This window comes from Mauremys mutica, chromosome 1 (genome assembly GCF_020497125.1).
Source record: "Mauremys mutica isolate MM-2020 ecotype Southern chromosome 1, ASM2049712v1, whole genome shotgun sequence".
NCBI classification, from domain to species: domain Eukaryota; kingdom Metazoa; phylum Chordata; order Testudines; family Geoemydidae; genus Mauremys; species Mauremys mutica.
In genome coordinates, this window is record NC_059072.1 from 174010390 (window position 1) to 174032295 (window position 21906).

A 21906-nucleotide genomic window follows, 5' to 3' on the forward strand; every position below is an offset into this window, starting at 1 on the left:
CATAAACATAAAGTCTGTTTAGATGCTTCAAATACCTTTTCATTCTCATCCTCGAAATCAGCATTTCAGTGTAATGAAGAAAAAGTGTGCGCACCAAGAATTAATAAGCACCATAGAAGGAGCATATAAATTGAGCCTTACGCTGCATTATATACAGCTATGGATTCCATAATCAATAATGTTCTCTTTTCAAAGAATGTGGCTGTCCTTTGAAGTTAACAACAGATCTTATTCCTTGATAGAATGCCAAAGGATTCAATAAAATGAGGAAATAGCTTTCCAGATACTCTTTTGATATCCCACGTGGGGTTTCTGCTGAGTAATATCATCCAAATTAGACAGGAACAACAGAAATCTATCTGAACTTGATAAATGCTGAAATTATGGATTGATTTCTTCAACGGTATTTTCACATACTGCTAAATGGTTGTGGCTGGAAAAGGCTTACCTCACAATTTCTGGTCAGCTGTGATTCATGCTCCAGCATTTTTTCAGGGTTGATTGCCTCTTGTTGTCTGTAAGAATAGTTTAGATGCTTTTTTTAAACCTAATGTTTAATACATCCCTGCATGACTGGATTACACAATACAGAGGAACCTAAAGCATGAAATTCCACCTGTGCAATCATATAACCTTATGCACCTCATACACATGTGCATGCTCTGCAGATTCTTTACAAAATGATTATTGCTGCTATGCGAATATAGGGTTCTTGATTTCTGAGCCTGCCTAATGTAGTTCAGATGTAGGAGCAGAAACCTGAGAAGGAGGAATGTGCATTGTCTGCTTAGGGCTAGGATCATCCCCTCATACAGAAATATGTGTAGAGGGGGGCTGGCAGTGTGAGGAGAGAGAACTCAGATTCCCCTCACTGAATTTCCCAGAAAGTCACTGAGGGTATGTCTGCACTAAGTCCAAGCTCTTTCTTAGGTTTAAGCCCAACCCCACTTCTGTCCACACACAAATCAGTCTGACTAGGGTCAGCAAGTACTGAGGACTTCAGGTCCTAGGACCCTGCTTGGGAACTGAGCCGGACCTCAAGTCCTGCTGTGACTCAGGTCCAAGCTCTATCATTTGAAGTGTGGATGCAGCTAAAGTCACAGATCGGAGTGAGAAAGTCTGTGTAGTGCAGTTTGGACACATTAGCATCGCTGTGAGACCCAGGTCCAGCAATTGTAAACCCAGGTTTACAATATAGTGTGGATGCTCAGATGCTGGCTTGGGACCACCAAGTCCAAGCCTAGGTCCTACAGGCCTGGGCTTAGTGTGCAGTGAAGAAATATCCACTCTTGAGTATGAGCTTACCACTCCATGCAGGGCCGGCTTTAGACCTATCCCACTAATTCCCCCGAATCGGGCCCCGCGCCTAAGAGGGTACCGCGCCCAGTGAGAATCCCTTCCCTGGCTAGAGGCGCCTTTTTAATTTTTACTAACCTGACGGCGCTTTGGGTCTTCAGCGGAACTTCAGTGGCGGGTCCTTCACTCTCTCCGGGTCTTCGACGGCACTACAGCGGCGGGTCCTTTGCTTACTTTGGGTCTTCGGTGACACTTCGGCAGCGGGTCCTTCAGTGCCGCTAAAAACTTGGAGCGAGTAAAGGAACCACCGCCGAAGTGCCGCCAAAGACTCAGAGCACCGCCCAGTGAATACAAACCCCAAGTGTTTTTTTAAATGTGTTTTTTTTTAAAGTCATCCCTGCCAGGGTCCCGTCGAAACTGTTTGAATTGGGCCCTACCCATAGGAACCCTAACACTACGGTGGGGAGCCCTACCCATAGGAACCCTAACCCTAGCTCCAAGTGACCTACCCATAGGAACCCTAACCCTAGTTCCAAATGCCTTAACAATAGGAACCCTAACCCTAGGGCGGGGTGCCCTACCCATAGGAACCCTAACCCTAGCTCCAAGTGACCTACCCATAGGAACCCTAACCCTAGCTCCAAATGCGCTACCCATAGGAACCCTAATCCCAGAGCTGGGCGCTCTTCCCATAGGAACCTTAACCATAGCTCCAAGTGCCCTACCCTTACGAATCCTAACCCTAGGGCGAAAAGCCCTACCCATAGGAACCCTACACATAGGTCCAAGTGCCCTACCCTTAGGAACGCTAGCTTCAAGTGCTCTCCCCTTAGAAACCCTAACCTTAGAGCGGGAAGCCCTACCCATAGGAATTCTAACCCTAACTCCAAGTGCCCTACCCATAGGAACCATAACCCTAGATCGGGGCTCACTACCCATAGGAACCTTAACCCTAGCTCCAAGTGCCCTACACTTTGGAACCCTAACCCTAGGGCAGGGTGCCCTTCCCATAGGAACCCTAACCCTAGGGTGAGACGCCCTACGCATTGGAAACCTAACGCTAGGTTCCAGTGCCCTACCCTTAGGAACCATAACCCTAGATTGGGGCTCACTACGCATAGGAAACTTAAACTTAGCTCCAAGTGCCCTACCTTTAGGAACAGTAACCCCTACGGTGGGAAGCCCTACCGATAGGAACCCTAACCCTAGCTCCAAGTGACCTACCCATAGCAACCCTAACCCTACTTCCAAGTGCCTTACCCATAGAAACCCTAACCGTAGGGCAGGGTGCCCTTCCCATAGAAACCCTAACCCTAGCTCCAAGTGCCGTACCAATAGGAACAATAACTCTAGAGCAGGAAGCGCTACCCATAGGAACCCTTACCCCAGCTCAAAGTGCCCTACCCTTAGGAACCCTAATCCTATGGCGGGAAGGACTACCCATAGGTACCCTAACCTTAGCTCCAAGTGCCCTAAACATAGGAACCCTAACCCTAGGGCGGGGTGCCCTACCCATAGGAACCGTAACCATAGCTCCAAGTCCCCTACCCTTAGGAACCCCAACCCTACGGCAGGACGTCGTACCCATAGGAACCCGAACCCTAGCTCCAGGTGCCCTACTCTTAGGATCCCTAACCCTAGGGAGGGTGCCCTACCCATAGCAACCCTAACCCTAGCTCCAAGTGCCCTAACCATAGGAACCCTAACCATAGGGTGGGGCGCCCTACCTATATGAACCCTAACCATTGCTCTAAGTGCCCTACCCTTATGAAACCTAACCCTACGGCGAGAAGCCCTACCTATAGGAACCCTAACCATAGCTCCAACTGCCTTACCCATAGGAACCCTAACCCTAGGGTGAGACACCCTACCCATTGGAAACCTAACCCTAGCTTCCAGTGCCCTACACTTAGGAACCATAACCTTAGATCAGGGCTCACTATGCATAGGAACCCTAACCTTAGCTCCAAGTGCCCTACCTTTAGGAACAGTAACCCTACGGCGGGAAGCCCTACCGATAGGAACCCTAACCCTAGCTCCAAGTGCCCTACCCATAGAACCCTAACCCTAGCTGCAAATGTGCTACCCATAGAAACCCTAAACCTAGAGCTGGGCGCTCTTCCCATAGGAACCTTAACCATGGCTCCAACTGCCCTACCCTTAGTAACCCTAATCGTAGGGCAAGAAGCCCTATTAATAGGGACCCTAACTATAGGTCCAAGTGCCCTCCACTTAGAAACTCTAACCCTAGGGCGGGAAGCTCTACCCATAGGAAACCTAACCCTAGCTACAAGTGCCCAACGCAGAGGAACCATAACCCTAGATCGGGGATCACTACCCATAGGAACCCTAACCCTAGCTCCATGTGCCCTATCCTGAGGAATCCTAAACCTAGGGCAGGGCTCCCTATCCTTAGGAACAATAAACCTAGCTCAAAGTGCCCTACACTTAGGAACCCTAACGCTAGGGCGGGAAGCCCTACCCATAGGAACTCTCACCCTAGCTCCAAGTGCCCTGCCCATAGGAACCCTAACCCTAGCTCCAAGTGCCTTAACAATAGGAACCCTAACCCTAGGGCGGGGCGCCCTACCCATAGGAATCCTAACCCTAGCTCCAAGTGCCCTACCCATAGGAACCTTAACCCTAGCTCCAAGAGCCCTACCCATAGGAACACTAATCCTAGCTCCAAGTGCCCTGACCTTAATAACCCTAACCCTAGGGCAGGAAGCCCTACCCATAGGAACCCTAACTATAGCTCTTAGTGCCCTACCCTTAGGAACCCTAACCTCAGGGCCGGAAGCCCTACCCATAAGAACCCTGAACCTAACTCCAAGTTCCTTACCCATAGGAACCCTAACCCTAGCTCCAAGTGCCCTACCCATAGGAACCCTAACCCTAGCTTTAAGTGCCCTACCCTTAGGAACCCTAACATTAGGGTGGGGAGACCTACCCTTGGGAATACTAACCCTAGCTCCAAGTGCCCTACCCTTAGGAACCTTAACCCTAGCTCCAAGTGCCCTAACCTTAGGAACCCTAACCTTAGCTCCAAGAGCCCTACCCATAGGAACCCTAATACTAGGGTGGGGCACCCTACCCATAGGAACCCTAACCCTAGCTCCAAGTGACCTACCCATAGCAACCCTAACCCTACTTCCAAGTGCCTTACCCATAGAAACCCTAACCGTAGGGCAGGGTGCCCTTCCCATAGAAACCCTAACCCTAGCTCCAAGTGCCGTACCAATAGGAACAATAACTCTAGAGCAGGAAGCGCTACCCATAGGAACCCTTACCCCAGCTCAAAGTGCCCTACCCTTAGGAACCCTAATCCTATGGCGGGAAGGACTACCCATAGGTACCCTAACCTTAGCTCCAAGTGCCCTAAACATAGGAACCCTAACCCTAGGGCGGGGTGCCCTACCCATAGGAACCGTAACCATAGCTCCAAGTCCCCTACCCTTAGGAACCCCAACCCTACGGCAGGACGTCGTACCCATAGGAACCCGAACCCTAGCTCCAGGTGCCCTACTCTTAGGATCCCTAACCCTAGGGAGGGTGCCCTACCCATAGCAACCCTAACCCTAGCTCCAAGTGCCCTAACCATAGGAACCCTAACCATAGGGTGGGGCGCCCTACCTATATGAACCCTAACCATTGCTCTAAGTGCCCTACCCTTATGAAACCTAACCCTACGGCGGGAAGCCCTACCTATAGGAACCCTAACCATAGCTCCAACTGCCTTACCCATAGGAACCCTAACCCTAGGGTGAGACACCCTACCCATTGGAAACCTAACCCTAGCTTCCAGTGCCCTACACTTAGGAACCATAACCTTAGATCAGGGCTCACTATGCATAGGAACCCTAACCTTAGCTCCAAGTGCCCTACCTTTAGGAACAGTAACCCTACGGCGGGAAGCCCTACCGATAGGAACCCTAACCCTAGCTCCAAGTGCCCTACCCATAGAACCCTAACCCTAGCTGCAAATGTGCTACCCATAGAAACCCTAAACCTAGAGCTGGGCGCTCTTCCCATAGGAACCTTAACCATGGCTCCAACTGCCCTACCCTTAGTAACCCTAATCGTAGGGCAAGAAGCCCTATTAATAGGGACCCTAACTATAGGTCCAAGTGCCCTCCACTTAGAAACTCTAACCCTAGGGCGGGAAGCTCTACCCATAGGAAACCTAACCCTAGCTACAAGTGCCCAACGCAGAGGAACCATAACCCTAGATCGGGGATCACTACCCATAGGAACCCTAACCCTAGCTCCATGTGCCCTATCCTGAGGAATCCTAAACCTAGGGCAGGGCTCCCTATCCTTAGGAACAATAAACCTAGCTCAAAGTGCCCTACACTTAGGAACCCTAACGCTAGGGCGGGAAGCCCTACCCATAGGAACTCTCACCCTAGCTCCAAGTGCCCTGCCCATAGGAACCCTAACCCTAGCTCCAAGTGCCTTAACAATAGGAACCCTAACCCTAGGGCGGGGCGCCCTACCCATAGGAATCCTAACCCTAGCTCCAAGTGCCCTACCCATAGGAACCTTAACCCTAGCTCCAAGAGCCCTACCCATAGGAACACTAATCCTAGCTCCAAGTGCCCTGACCTTAATAACCCTAACCCTAGGGCAGGAAGCCCTACCCATAGGAACCCTAACTATAGCTCTTAGTGCCCTACCCTTAGGAACCCTAACCTCAGGGCCGGAAGCCCTACCCATAAGAACCCTGAACCTAACTCCAAGTTCCTTACCCATAGGAACCCTAACCCTAGCTCCAAGTGCCCTACCCATAGGAACCCTAACCCTAGCTTTAAGTGCCCTACCCTTAGGAACCCTAACATTAGGGTGGGGAGACCTACCCTTGGGAATACTAACCCTAGCTCCAAGTGCCCTACCCTTAGGAACCTTAACCCTAGCTCCAAGTGCCCTAACCTTAGGAACCCTAACCTTAGCTCCAAGAGCCCTACCCATAGGAACCCTAATACTAGGGTGGGGCACCCTACCCATAGGAACCCTAACCCTAGCTCCAAGTGACCTACCCATAGCAACCCTAACCCTACTTCCAAGTGCCTTACCCATAGAAACCCTAACCGTAGGGCAGGGTGCCCTTCCCATAGAAACCCTAACCCTAGCTCCAAGTGCCGTACCAATAGGAACAATAACTCTAGAGCAGGAAGCGCTACCCATAGGAACCCTTACCCCAGCTCAAAGTGCCCTACCCTTAGGAACCCTAATCCTATGGCGGGAAGGACTACCCATAGGTACCCTAACCTTAGCTCCAAGTGTCCTAAACATAGGAACCCTAACCCTAGCTCCATGTGCCCTATCCTGAGGAATCCTAAACCTAGGGCAGGGCTCCCTATCCTTAGGAACAATAAACCTAGCTCAAAGTGCCCTACAATTAGGAACCCTAACGCTAGGGCGGGAAGCCCTACCCATAGGAACTCTCACCCTAGCTCCAAGTGCCCTGCCCATAGGAACCCTAACCCTAGCTCCAAGTGCCTTAACAATAGGAACCCTAACCCTAGGGCGGGGCGCCCTACCCATAGGAATCCTAACCCTAGCTCCAAGTGCCCTACCCATAGGAACCTTAACCCTAGCTCCAAGAGCCCTACCCATAGGAACACTAATCCTAGCTCCAAGTGCCCTGACCTTAATAACCCTAACCCTAGGGCAGGAAGCCCTACCCATAGGAACCCTAACTGTAGCTCTTAGTGCCCTACCCTTAGGAACCCTAACCTCAGGGCCGGAAGCCCTACCCATAAGAACCCTGAACCTAACTCCAAGTTCCTTACCCATAGGAACCCTAACCCTAGCTCCAAGTGCCCTACCCATAGGAACCCTAACCCTAGCTTTAAGTGCCCTACCCTTAGGAACCCTAACATTAGGGTGGGGAGACCTACCCTTGGGAATACTAACCCTAGCTCCAAGTGCCCTACCCTTAGGAACCTTAACCCTAGCTCCAAGTGCCCTAACCTTAGGAACCCTAACCTTAGCTCCAAGAGCCCTACCCATAGGAACCCTAATACTAGGGTGGGGCACCCTACCCATAGGAACCCTAACCCTAGCTCAAAGTGCCCTACCCATAGGAACCCTAACCCTAGCTTTAAGTGCCCTACCCTTAGGAACCCTAACATTATGGCGGGGCGCCCTACCCTTAGGAACACTAACCCTAACTCCAAGTTCCTTACCCATAGGAACCCTAACCCTAGCTCCAAGTGCCCTACCCATAGGAACCCAACCCTAGCTTTAAGTGCCCTACCCTTAGGAACCCTAACATTAGGGTGGGGAGACCTACCCTTGAGAATACTAACCCTAGCTCCAAGTGTCCTACACTTAGGATCTCTAAACCTAGGGCAGGGTGCCTTACCCATAGAAACCCTAGCTAAATGTGCCCTACCCATAGGAACCCTAACCCTAGCTCCAATTCCCCACCCATATGAACCCTAACCCTAAAGAGGGGTACCCTACTCATAGGAACCCTAACCCTAGCTCCAATTGCCATACGCGTATGAACCGTAACCCTAGATCGGGGCTCACTACCCATAGGAACCATAACCATAGCTCAAAGAGCCCTACCCTTAGGAACTCTATACCTACGGCGGGAAGCCCTACCCATGGGAACCCTATCCCTAACTCCAAGTGACCTACCCATACGAACTCTAACCCTAGATCCAAATGCCCTACCCTTAGGAAGCCTAAGCCTAAGGCGGGAAGCACTACACACAGGAATTCTAACCCTAGCTCCAAGTGTCCTACTCATAGGAAACCTAACCCTAGTTCCAAGTTCCTTACATATAGGAACCTTAGCCCTAGGTCAAAGTGTCCTACCCATAGGAACGCTAACCATAGGGAGGGGCGACCTACTCATAAGAACCCTAATCCTAGCTCCAAGTACCCTACCCTTAGCAACCCTAACCCTAGGACGGAAAGCCCTACCCATAGGAACCCTAACCTGTGTTCCAAGTGCCTTCCCCATAGGAACACTCACCCTAGGTCGAGAAGCCCCACCAATAGAAAACCTAACCATATGTCCAAGTACCCTACACTTAGGAACCCTAAACCTAGTTTCAAGTGCCCTCCCCTTAGAATCCCTAACCCTAGTGCGGGAAGCCCTAACCTTAGGAACCCTAACCCTAGCTCCAAGTGCCTTAACAATAGGAACCCTAACTCTAGGGCGGGGCGCCCTACCCATAGGAATCCTAACCCTAGCTCCAAGTGCCCTACCTATAGGAACCCTAACCCTAGCTCCAAGTGCTCTACCCATAGGAATCCTAACCCTAGCTTTAACTGCCCTACCCTTAGGAACCCTAACATTATGGCGGGGCATCCTACCCTTAGGAACACTAACCCTAGCTTTAAATGCCCTACCCTTAGGAACCCTAACATTAGGGTGGGGAGACCTACCCTTAGGAACACTAACCCTAACTCCAAGTTCCTTACCCATAGGAACCCTAACCCTAGCTCCAAGTGCCCTACCCATAGGAACCCAACCCTAGCTTTAAGTGCCCTACCCTTAGGAACCCTAACATTAGGGTGGGGAGACCTACCCTTGAGAATACTAACCCTAGCTCCAAGTGTCCTACACTTAGGATCTCTAAACCTAGGGCAGGGTGCCTTACCCATAGAAACCCTAGCTAAATGTGCCCTACTCATAGGAACCCTAACCCTAGCTCCAATTCCCCACCCATATGAACCCTAACCCTAAAGAGGGGTACCCTACTCATAGGAACCCTAACCCTAGCTCCAATTGCCATACGCGTATGAACCGTAACCCTAGATCGGGGCTCACTACCCATAGGAACCATAACCGTAGCTCAAAGAGCCCTACCCTTAGGAACCCTAAACCTACGGCGGGAAGCCCTACCCATAGGAACTCTAACCCTAACTCCAAGTGACCTACCCATACGAACTCTAACCCTAGTTCCAAATGCCCTACCCTTAGGAATCCTAAGCCTAAGGCGGGAAGCACTACACATAGGAATTCTAACCCTAGCTCCAAGTGTCCTACTCATAGGAAACCTAACCCTAGTTCCAAGTTCCTTACATATAGGAACCTTAGCCCTAGTCAAAGTGTCCTACCCATAGGAACGTTAACCATAGGGAGGGGCGACCTACTCATAAGAACCCTAATCCTAGCTCCAAGTACCCTACCCTTAGCAACCCTAACCCTAGGACGGAAAGCCCTACCCATAGGAACCCTAACCTGTGTTCCAAGTGCCTTCCCCATAGGAACACTCACCCTAGGTCGAGAAGCCCCACCAATAGAAACCCTAACCATATGTCCAAGTACCCTACACTTAGGAACCCTAAACCTAGTTTCAAGTGCCCTCCCCTTAGAATCTCTAACCCTAGTGTGGGAAGCCCTACCCATAGGAACCCAAACCCTAGCTCCAATTGCCATACGCATATGAACCATAACCCTAGATCGGGGCTCACTACCCATAGGAACCCTAACCCTAGCTCCAAGTCCCCTACCCATAGGAACCCTAACCCTAGCTCCAAATGCCCTACCCATAGGAACCCTAATCCTAGGGCGGGGCACCCTACCCAGAGGAACCCTAACCCTAGATCCAAATGCCCTGCCCATAGGAACTCTAACCCTAGCTCCAAGTGCCCTAACCTTAGAAACCCTAACCCTAGGGTGGGAAGCTCCACCCATAGGAACCCTAAGCCTAGCTCCAAGTGCCCTACCCATAGGAACACTAACCCTGGGGCGGGAAGCCCTACCCATAGGAACTCTCACCCTAGCTCCAAGTGCCCTACCCATAGGATCCCTAAGCCTAGGCCGGGGCGCCCTACCCTTAGGACCCCTAACCCTAGCACCAAGTGCCCTACCCTTAGGAACCCTAACCCTAGGGCGGGAAGCCCTACCCATAGGAACCCAGTCCTAGCTCTAAGTGCCCTACCCTTAGGAACCCTAACTTTACGGTGGGGCACCCTACCCTTAGGAACACTAACCCTAGCTCCAATTGCCCTACCCTTAGGAACACTAAGCCTAGGGCAGGGTGCCCTAGCCTTAGGAAACCTAACCCTAGCTCCAAGTGCCCTACCCTTAGGAACCCTAACCCTACCAACAAGTGCCCTACCCTTAGGAACCCTAACCATAGGGCGGGGCGCCCTACCTATAGGAACCCTAACCCCAGCTCTAAGTGCCATACCCTTAGGAACCCTAAGCCTAGGGCAGGGTGCCATACCCGTAAGAACCCTAAACCTAGCTCCAAGTGCCCTACCCATAGGAACCCTAACCTTATGGCGGGAATCTCTACCCATAGGAATCCTAACCCTAGCTCCAAGTGCCCTACCCATAGGTACCCTAACCCTAGCTCCAAGTGCCCTACCCATAGTAACTCTAACATTAGCTGCAAGTGCCCTACTCTTAGGAACCCTAACCCTATGGCGGGAAGCCCTACCCATAGGCACCGAAACCCTAGCGCAAAGTGCCTGAACCATAGGAATCCTAACCCTAGCTCCAAGTGCCCTACCCACAGGGACCCTAACCCTAGCTCCAAGTGCCCTACCCTTAGGAACCCTAACATTAGGGCGGGGCGCCCTACCCTTAGGAACACTAACCCTAACTCCAAGTTCCTTACCCATAGGAACCCTAACCTTAGCTCCAAGTGCCCTACCCATAGGAACCCAACCCTAGCTTTAAGTGCCCTACCATTAGGAACCCTAACATTAGGTTGGGGAGACCTACCCTTGAGAATACTATCCCTAGCTCCAAGTGTCCTACACTTAGGATCTCTAACCCTAGGGCAGGGTGCCTTACCCATAGAAACCCTAACCCTAGCTAAAAGTGCCCTACCCATAGGAACCCTAACCATAACTCCAAGTGCCCTACCCTTAGCAACCCTAACCCTAGGGAAGGGTGCCCTTCAAATAGGAACCCTAACCCTAGCTCCAATTCCCCACCCATAGGAACCCTAACCCTAGGGAGGGGTGCCCTACTCATAGGAACCCTAATCCTAGCTCCAAGTGCCCTGCCCTTAGGAACCCTAAACCTACGACGGGAAGCCCTACCCATAGGAACCCTAACCATATCTTCAAGTGACATAGGAACTCTAACCCTAGTTCCAAGTGCCTTGCATATAGGAACCCTAATCCTAGGGCTGGGCGCCCTACCCATAGCAACCCTAAGCCTAGCTCCAAGTGCCCTACTCATAGAAACCTAACCCTAGCTCCAAATGCGCTACCCAGAGGAACCCTGACCCTAGAACTGGGCGCCCTTCCCATAGGAACCTTAACCATAGCTCCAAGTGCCCTACTCATAGAAAACCTAACCCTAGATCCAAGTTCCTTACATATAGGAACCTTAAACCTAGGGCGGGGCACCCTACCCACAGGAACCCTAACCCTAGGGAAGGGTGCCCTTCAAATAGGAACCCTAACCCTAGCTCCAATTCCCCACCCATAGGAATGCTAACGCTAGGGAGGGGTGCCCTACTCATAGGAACACTAAGGCCTGGTCTACACTAGGACTTTAATTCGAATTTATCAGCGTTAATTCGAACTAACCGCTCAACCCTCCACACCAGGAAGCCATTTAATTCGAACTAGAGGGCTCTTTAGTTCGAATTTGGTACTCCACCCCGGCAGGTGGAGTAACGCTAAATTCGACATGGCTAGTTCGAATTAGGCTAGGTGTGGATGGAAATCGAACTTAGTAGCTCCGGGAGCTATCCCACAGTGCACCACTCTGTTGACGCTCTGGACAGCAGTCCGAGCTTTGATTCTCTGACCAGCCACACAGGAAATGACCCGGGAAAATTTGAATTCCTTTTCCTTTCTGGACAGTTAGAATCTCATTTTGTGGTTGGACATCGGGGCGAGCTCAGCAGCACCGGCAGCAATGCAGAGCTCTCCAGCAGAGGAGTTCATGTAATCTCTGAATAGAAAGAGGGACCCGGCATAGACTGACTGGGAACTCTTCGATCTGATCGGTGTGTGGGGCGAGTAGTCTGTGCTTTCGGGGCTGCGCTCCAACAAACGGAATGCAAAGACCTACGAGAAGGTCTCCAAAGCCATGATACAGACAGAGGATACAGCCATCATGCAACGCAGTGCCGCGTGAAAATCAAGGACCCCAGACAAGCCTACCAAAAAATCAAAGCGGCCAACGGATGCTACGGAGCCTGCCACCACTGCCCCACCAGTGACCATGGACTCTGATGATGGGACAGTGTCGACGGACAGTTCCTCGACGATGTTCACGGACGGGGAAGATGAGGAAGGGTTTGTGGAGGACGAGGCAGGCGACAGCGCTTACAATACTGCTTTCCCCGACAGCCAGGATCTTTTCATCACCGTCACGGAGATCCCCTACCAACCCTCCCCGGCCAGGAACCCGGATCCTGAATCAGGGGTAGGAGCAGTCGGTAAGTGCTTTAACCATGTTAACTTTTATTCTTAATATAACAGGAATCTGAAGTGTGTGAAAAGGAGGTCTCTGTATATATGGTAATAGAACAGAAATCCTCCTGGGAGAACTCCACGAAGCTCTCCTGCCGTTAATCGATAAGCATCAGCAGGAGGTTCCTGGGGAGAGCTGCCTTATTGGGTGCTCCGTGATAGTACACTTTTCCGCGTGAGGCTTTCATGCGGTATTCAGGGAGCACTGCCTCCCAGAGCACGGCTGCATAGGTCCGTGGTTTGTGCTAGATTTCACGCAGCATGCGCTCTCTATCTCCTTCAGTGCCCGTCCTCACGGTTATCTCGCTCGGAGACTCCTGCATCTAAGTAGGGGAAGAACTGTTACGTTACGCCTGGTCCAAAGTATTTTTAAAAAATCTCCGGACAGACGGCATAGCACAGACTCAGCACGCAGCTGCGTGACGAGCGTAACGGAAAGCCAAAGAATCAAATGGACGCTCATGGAGGGAGGGGGGAACGAGGACGCAAGGTATCCCACAGTTCCTGCTGTCTCCGAAAAGCATTTGCATTCTTGGCTGATCTCCAAATGCTTCTAGGGTCAAACACAGTGTCCGCGGTGGGTCGGGGCATAGCTTGGCAATTTACGCACCCCCCCCGACCCCCAGAAGTTAAAGGGAAAACAATCCTCTGTTGACTCTTTTACATGTCACCGTATCTGTACTGAATGCTGCAGATAGACGCGCTGCTGCAGCACTCAACAACAACATCCTTCCTCCCACCCCGCCATGGGTGGCTGATGGTACAATAGGACTGCTACCTGTCCTCATCATCAGCCTATTGGCACATGGGGCAGTGCAAAAGGACTGGTAACCATAACAACCGTACCAACTTGCTTGGGACCGGTCGATCAAGGCCACCTGGTCCTAATTTTTCATGGTAGATGGTGCAGTATGGCTGGTAACCGTCCTCATCATTGCAACAGGGGGCTGAGCTCCATCAACCCCCACCCTTCATTGTAAATAAAAGATTCAATTGCCCCTGGACTAGCAGAGGGATGATTGGCTCCCTCCTCCACACCCCTTAATGTCATCTCTGGACTATCATTGCAGCTGGAGGCTTCCTTCCACTCATTTCTCACAAACGACTACCTGTGTCTTATTCATGCATTCTATATTACTTCATCACACAAGTGGGGGGACAATGGTATTGGAACCCAGGAAGGCTGGGGGAAGAACAGGATGAACAGCTGGGGTTGTTTCAGGAGCACACCCTGTGAATAGCATTCAGCTCAAAATTTATGCATGATTGGACAGAGAGCAGCTGTGCTCTCTGGTTCTATGATACAGTGGTTCTCTAGTACAGTTGCCCATATTCTAGGCAGGACTGATTCTATTTTTAGATACCCAAAAAGGAGGGATTGACTCGGGGAGTCATTCCCAAATTTTGCTTTTGCGCCCCTGGCTGATCGGCCAGGGGCACTTATGACAGCACCAAATGGCGCAGTGCAAAAGGACAGGTAACCATGACCATCTTATTACCGTCTTCTTACAAGTTCATGGTATGGTAGACGGTGCAGTATGCCTGGTAACCATCGCTGCTGTCATGCAAAAGCAAAAGCATGCTGCTGTGTAGCGCTGCTGGTCCGCCTCTGTCAGCGGCATCTAGTACACATACGGTGACATACATAAAAGGCAAAATAGGGTCCATTGTTGCCACGCTATGGCGTGTGCCAGGGCATTTCATGGAAAACGTGCTCGAAATGATTGTCTGCCGTTGCTTTCCCGGAGGAAGGAATGACTGGCGACATTTACCCAGAATCCACCGCGCAAATGATTTGTGCAACAGCAGGCACAGGGGTCTCAACCAAAAATTCACAGAGACAGCCTAGACTCAGTTAAGTGTTCGCAAAAAAGTATCTTTGCAAGGAATTCACTAACTGTTTCCCATCTCACAGCTTCCACTGTCTCCAGACCTTCCACAGCATTCCCCTCGCAGAGGCTGGCGAAGATTAGGCGGCGAAAGAAAAAGACAAGGGACACGATTTTCGATGAATGTGTGGGCTGCTACCTAGCCGAGGCGGACCAGCAGAGGCAGTGGAGGGAGAAAGTCTCTCTGTACCAGCGCTCAGACAGCGAATGGGAGGAGAGGTGGCATGAGGAACACAAGCAGGAGACTCAAGCAATGCTTGTTCTAGTGAGGGAGCAAACGGACACGCTCCGGCGACTTGTGTATGTTCTGCAGGACCGCTGCAGGACAGAGCCCCCGGCAGTATCTCTGCAACCGCCCTCCCCCGCCACAAAGTCACATACCCCCCTCACCCTAAATAACCAGGAGGATGCCCGCCCTGGGCCGTGAATACTGTCACTGCACCCCAGCAGAGTGCTCAAGTAACCAAAAGCTCTCATACCCTACGTTTGCATAAGTCCTTCCCTTCCGGACTCAAACAAGTCCCAATCCCAGTCCCATCCCATAACTGTGTACTTAAGTAATAAAAATACTTTGCTGTTAAGTACTGTTTCCGTCATGTTTTTTCACTGAAGACTTTGTTTGAATGGGGTGCGTGGGGAAGTGCGTTGCTAATTGCATAGGACAGGCACCTTTCCCAGGGTACAGACACGGGGGCCGGATCAGCAGCGGGTCACACACACAGTGCAGTCAGTAGGCACCGTGGTCGGTATGGGAGGTGGTTTCCAGGTTCTGTGTGGGCGGTGGGGATGTGACTTTTTAGCGGGGGAGGGCGGTTACAGATCTTATACAGCGGTCCTTGTCGTGGACCGCTGAGTCACGCAGCAGAGGAATCTGTATCCGTCCTCCTCCGCCACAAGGCCACATAGCCCCCCGCACACAGAATCCCCAAAAGGAGGGATGGCAGGTTCCGTTGAAACAAGCAGTCCGGCACTGCGGACCGCTGTAGGAGCAGGAGCCTGTCATTCCTTGAGTTTAGAGGCGGTCTTTACATCAGCGCACACCCTACCCACCACAGTCTGCGTTCCAGTTTCAACCCTTTAACGAAAAGTTATGAATAAAGAAACCTCTCCTCAGTAACAGTGTGACATGTATTTTATTTTTACACGTGTCTTGGAAGTGGGGGAAACGGGGAGAACGGGGTATTTAACCGAAGAGGAGAGTCAACAGTCAGTGGGTAAAGAAACAGGGGCAGGTTCAGCTTCTCTGTAAAGAAACTGAACAGTCACAGGTCACGCTGCTCGCTACTCGCTGGTATTTGAAGAGTTCCTTGTCGCTGTCCCAGGCGCCTGTATAGGGCTTCATGAGCAAGTGCATTAGCGGGCAGGCTGGGTCACCGAGGATCACTATAGGCAAATGCACATCCACAACAGTTATTTCGTGGTACGGGAAGAAACTACCTTCCAGCAGGCGTCTGAGCAGCCCACAGTTCCTGAGAACACACGCATCAGGAACCTTGCCCGGCCATCCGACGTTCATGTATGTAAAACGTCCCCTATGGTCCCCCAGTGCTTGCAGAACCATTGAAAAGTAGCCCAATTTCTCAGCAGCTGAATGTGGAAGAGGTGGACGATAAAGTGCGAGGAGGAGAAAACGGCGAGGATCGCAGCGGGCTCCATGCTTGCAGTGCTGTGGCGTCCACGCTGTCACTGACCAGAAAAGTGCACGAACAGATTGCCCGCAGGCGCTTTCAGGGAGGGAGGGAGTGAGGGCGTGATTGACGGTTCAATGACGACAGTTACCCAAAACCACCCTCGACACATTTTTTTCCCCCAGCAGGCATTGGGGGCTCTACCCAGCATTCCAATGGGCAGTGGGGACTGCGGGAACTGTGGGATAGCTTCCCACAGTGCACCGCTTCCAAAGTCGACGCTGGCCCCGTGAATGTGGACTCAGAAATTCGAATTAGTGTATTTAGTATGGATACAGAAATTCGACTTCATAAGGTCGAATCCACAAATTCGAACTAAGTTGATTCGAAATAGTCCTGTAGTGTAGACAAGGCCTAACCCTAGTTCCAAGTACCCTACCCTTAGCAACCGTAACCCTAGGGCGGAAAGCCCTACCCATAGGAACCCTAACCCGTGTTCCAAGTGCCTTCCCCATAGGAACACTCACCCTAGGGTGGGGTTCCCTACCCTTAGGAACCCTAACCCTATGTCGAGAAGCCCCACCCATAGGAACCCTAACCATATGTCCAAGTGCCCTTCCCTTAGGAACCCTAAACCTAGTTTCAAGTGCCCTCCCCTTAGAATCCCTAACCCTAGTGCGGGAAGCCCTACCCATAGGAACCCTAACCCTAGCTCCAAGTGCCCTACCCTTAGAAACACTAACCGTATGGTGAGAAGTCCCACCCATAGGAACCCTAAACCTAGCTCCAAGTTCCTTATCCTTAGGAACACTAACCCTTGGGCGGGGCTCCCTATCCTCCAAGTGCCCTACCCTTAGGAACCCTAAGCCTACGGTGGGAAGCTCCACCCATAGGAACCCTAAGCCTAGCTCCAAGTGCCCTTCCCATAGGAACCCTAACCCTGGGGCGGGAAGCCCTACCCATAGGAACTCTCACGCTAGCTCCAAGTACCCTACCCAAAGGAACCCTAACCCTAGGCCGGGGCGCCCTATCCTTAGGACCCTTAACCCTAGCTCCAAGAGCCCTGCCCTTAGTAACCCTAACCCTAGGGCGGGTAGCCCTACCCATAGGAACCCTAACTCTAGCTCCAAGTGCCCTACCCATAGGAAACCTAACCTTAGGGCGGGAAGCCCCACCTATAGGAACCGTAAGCCTAGCTGATAGTGCCCTAACCATAAGAATTCTAACCCTAGCTCCATGTGCCCTACCCATTGGAACCCTAACCCTAGGGCGGGAAGCCCTACCCAATAAGAACCCTGAGTCTAGCTCCAAGTGCTCTACCCTTAGGAACCCTAAACTTAGCTCCAAGTTCATTACCCATAGGAACCCTTAACCTAGCTCCAAGTGCCCTGTGCTTAGGAACCTTAAACCTAGGTGCAAGTCCCCTGCCCATATGAAATCTAACCGTAGGTCCAAGTGCCCTACCCTCAGGAACCCTAACCCTAATGTGGGAAGCCCTACCCATAGGAACCCTATCCCTAGCTTCAAGTGCCCTACCCATAGGAACCCTTATCCTAGGTCGGGAAGCCCTACCTATAGAAACTCTATCCCTAACTTCAAGTACCCTACCCTTAGTAACTCTAACCCAAGGGCGGGAATTCCTACCCATAGGAACCCTTAACCTTGCTCCAAGTGCCCTTCCCATAGGAACCCTACCCCTGGGGCGGGAAGCCCTACCCATAGGAACTCTCACCCTAGCTCCAAGTACCCTACCCATAGGAACCCTAACCCTAGGCCGGGGCGCCCTACCCTTAGGACCCCTAACCCTAACTCCAAGTTCCTTACCCATAGGAACCCTAACCCTAGCTCTAAGTGTCCTACCCTTAGGAACCCTAACCCTAGCTCCATGTGCCCTACCCTTAGGAAACCTAACCTTAGCTCCAAGAGCTCTACCTATAGGAACCCTAAGCCTAGCTCCAAGAGCCATACCCCTAGGAACTCTAACCCTAGGGAGGGGTGCCCTACCCATATGAACACTAACCCTAGCTCCAAGTGCTCTACCCTTAGGAACCCTAACCCTAGGGCGGAAAGCCCTACCCATAGGAACCCTAAACCTAGCTCCAAGTTCATTACCCATAGGAACCCTAAACCTAGCTCCAAGTGCCCTGTGGTTAGGAACCTTAAGCCTAGGTGCAAGTCCCCTGCCCATATGAACTCTAACCGTGGGTCCAAGTGCCCTACCCATAGGAACCCTTACCCTTGCTCCAAGTGCCCTTCCCATAGGAGCCCTACCCCTAGGGCGGGAAGCCCTACCCATAGGAACTCTAACCCTAGGCCGGGGCGCCCTACCCTTAGGACCCCTAACCCTAACTCCAAGTTCCTTACCCATAGGAACCCTAACCCTAGCTCCAAGTGCCCTACCCTTAGGAACCCTAACCCTAGCTCCATGTGCCCTACCCTTAGGAAACTAACCTTAGCTCCAAGTCCCCTTCCCATATGAACTCTAACCGTAGGTCCAAGTGCCCTACCCATAGGAACCCTAACCCTAGGGCGGGAAGCCATACCCATATGAACCCTAACTCTAGCTCCGAGTGCCCTACCCTTAGGAACCCTGACCCTAGAGCAGGAAGGCCCACCCATAAAACCCCTAAACCTATCTCCAAGTGCTCTACCTATAGGGACCCTAACCCTAGGGCAGGAAGCCCTACCAATAGGAACCCTCAACCTAGTTCCAAGTGCCCTACCTTTAGGAACCCTAACCCAAGGGCAAGGCGCCCTACGCATAGGAACCGTAACCCTAACTCCAAGTGCCCTACTCATAGGAACCCTAACCCTAGCTCCAAGTGCAATATCCTTAGGCACCCTAACTCAAGGGATGGAAGCCCTACCCATAGGAACTCTAACTCTAGGATGGGAAATTCTACCCATAGGAACCCTAATTGTATCTCCAAGTGCGCTATCCTTAGCATCCCTAACCCTAGATCCAGGTACCCTACCCATAGGAACCCTAACCCTAGTTTCAAGATCCCTACCCATAGGAACCCTAACCCTAGGGCGGGAAGCCCCACCTATAGGAACCCTAAGCTTAGCTGCAACTGCCCTACCCATAAGAACTCTAACCCTAGCTCCAAGTGCCATACCCTTAGGAACCCTAACCCTAGCTCCAAGTGCTCTACCCATAGGAACCCTAATCCTAGGGCAGGGCACCCTACCCATAGGAACCCTACCCTAGCTCCAAGTGCCCTACCTATAGGAACCCTAACTCTAGGGAGGGATGCCCTACCCATAGGAACCCTAGCTCTAAGTGTCCTACCCTTAGGAACCCTAACCCTAGGGCGGGTCACCCTTCCCTTAGGAACACTAACCCTAGCGCCAAGTGACCTTCCCGTAGGAACACTAACCCTAGGGCGGGGTGCCCTACCCTTAGGAACCCTAACCCTAGCTCCAAGTGCCCTACCCATAGGAACCCTAACCCTAGCTCCAAGTGCCCTACCCTTAGGAACCCTAACCCTTGGGCAAGAAGCCCTACCTAAGGAACCCTAACCCTAGCTCCAAGTGCCCTACCCTTAGGATCCCTAACCCTAGCTCCAAGTGCCCTACCCTTAGGAACCCTAACCCTAGCTCCAAGTGCCCTACCCTTAAGAACCGTAACCCTAGCTCCATGTACCCTACCCTTAGGAACCGTAATGCTTGGGCAAGAAGCCCTACCTAAGTAACCCTAACCCTAGTTCCAAGTGCCCTACCCTTAAGTACTCTAACCCTAGGGTGGGAAGCCGTACCTATAGGAACCCTAACCCTAGCTCCAAGTGCCCTACCCTTAGGATCCCTAACCCTAGCTCCAGGTTCCCTATCCTTAGGAACCCTAACCTTAGGGCGGGAGTCCCTTCCCAGTAGGAACCATAACCCTAGCTCCAAGTGCTCTACCCTTAGCAACCGTAACCCTGGGGTGGGAATCCCTACCCATAGGAACCCTAATCCTAGCTCCAAATGCCCTATCCTTTGGAACCCTTACCCTAGGGCTGGAAGCTCTATCCATTGGAACCCTAACCCCAGCTCCAAGTGTCCTACCCTTTCCATGCTCCTGGCCATATTCCAGCTCCACAGAACTGTCAGCCATCCATCCCCAACATTTACTGGATACAGGGTCTGTCCTTGTGGCTCTACTTCATGTTTGGGGTCCTTAGCTACTACTGCAAGAGGTCTAATAAATAATACATCAGTGGGATCTTCAGGATGCCAGAGCTGTCTGCGCTGAAGCCTTGTGCTCACCACACCGAAACTGGGTCCCTCTGGCCTCTCCGACGGCTCTATTGTAGCTGTGCCTCCTAGGTATCCGAGCTGATGGATATCTCCCGAACACGACTTACACTGGGGATCCCACTGCACAAAGAGGGTGTATGCAAAGATAATACAGCCTGGGGCTGTATTACATTGTGTGTAGATCCCCACATTAAGATTAAGCGCACACTCACTGGCATACACAACTAGCCTTTCCCCTCCAACCACAGACCAGCCAGCCTCTTGCCTTACATATGGCTCTAGTACCTCACAGAGAGTTCTCTAAAGTTCAGGGAAAAGGGGTACTGTACCTTGGAGGCTTCCGGCTGTCCCGTCTGTGCAAGGAGACGACCTTTTCAGAGAATACATCAGAAAGGTCTTAGTTGCATAAAAATGTTTGCATCAACTTGATTTCCTTGAAAGGGAACTGCATGTAACAAAGTTGATTGTTTCCATTTTCTCATTTTATAATGGAATGGTGAAGTGAGTGTCGTTTTTACCTTTTATAGCTTACTTCCTTCAACAAAAGTCACAAATATGTAAGATGGCTGAGAGTGTAGTTGCCATTGAAAAAAACCAAAAAACCCTAAGGAGCATTTAGGAGCCTGTCTACTGGGATACTTTAGAGAGAAAAGGAGCTGAATTGAAACATGAACAGCTCTAGATTTCATGGTTCACTCAATTTTACTTGATAGGATCCTTATGAGCAGAATAATAGTGCAGAAGAAAATGATTAAAGGAATGTCCATTACAGAAATTAATGAAAAGGCTATGTAGGAACTACAAAGTGCTGGCAAAAAAAATTGTGCAAAATTGAGTAATTAGAGGAAATTATAAAACAGTTTGTGACAGGTTGTTAAGATCTTGAAAGGAAATTCTGTTTTGTGTCTATTATAAACTCTTTGTGCTGTTTGGCAGAAGTGATGTGCAAATCCTCACAAGGCACAGCCTGCAGGGGATCAGGGGCCTCAAATACGGGTCCGTGGATCCCTGAGCAGGGCTCAACTCAAGGCCACCACAAAGCAGCTCATGAGAAACAATGGAAAAAGGGGGCCAGAGAAGTATGCAAAGGGCCCTACCTACGAAGCTCCAGACTGGGAGCGAAGTTCAGCCCTGCCGATTGGTTTAAGCAGAGTGTCCCAGCCAGAAAGAAGCACAAAAAGTTGCCTGAACAACTTGTCTAAACAACTAGGTGAATCCCTGGCTGGTTGCTACTATGGACTCCGCTTACTTGCTGGATTCCTGAGCCCTGCCATCCACCTGTTCCTATCCTTCTTATCCCAAAACCCCATCTGATCCTGGCTCCTGTCTTGCTCCAGATCCCTGATGCTACCCACTACCCGGCTCTGACCTTTGGCTTGGCATCTGGCTCTGATCCTGGTTCCAGTTCCAGGCTCTTGACTCTAACTGCCCATGCCCTGGTGCCT

General features: G+C 51.3%; 1 long non-coding RNA gene across 1 annotated transcript in view; it reads right to left on the reverse strand.

Moving 5' to 3' along the window:
• Window positions 1-21906, reverse strand: part of LOC123367575 — a 58631-nt gene that overhangs the window by 26886 nt on the left and 9839 nt on the right. The window contains exon 2 of the long non-coding RNA XR_006578535.1: window positions 449-515. This is a non-coding gene — a long non-coding RNA (uncharacterized LOC123367575). The remainder of the gene's footprint in view (window positions 1-448; window positions 516-21906) is intronic.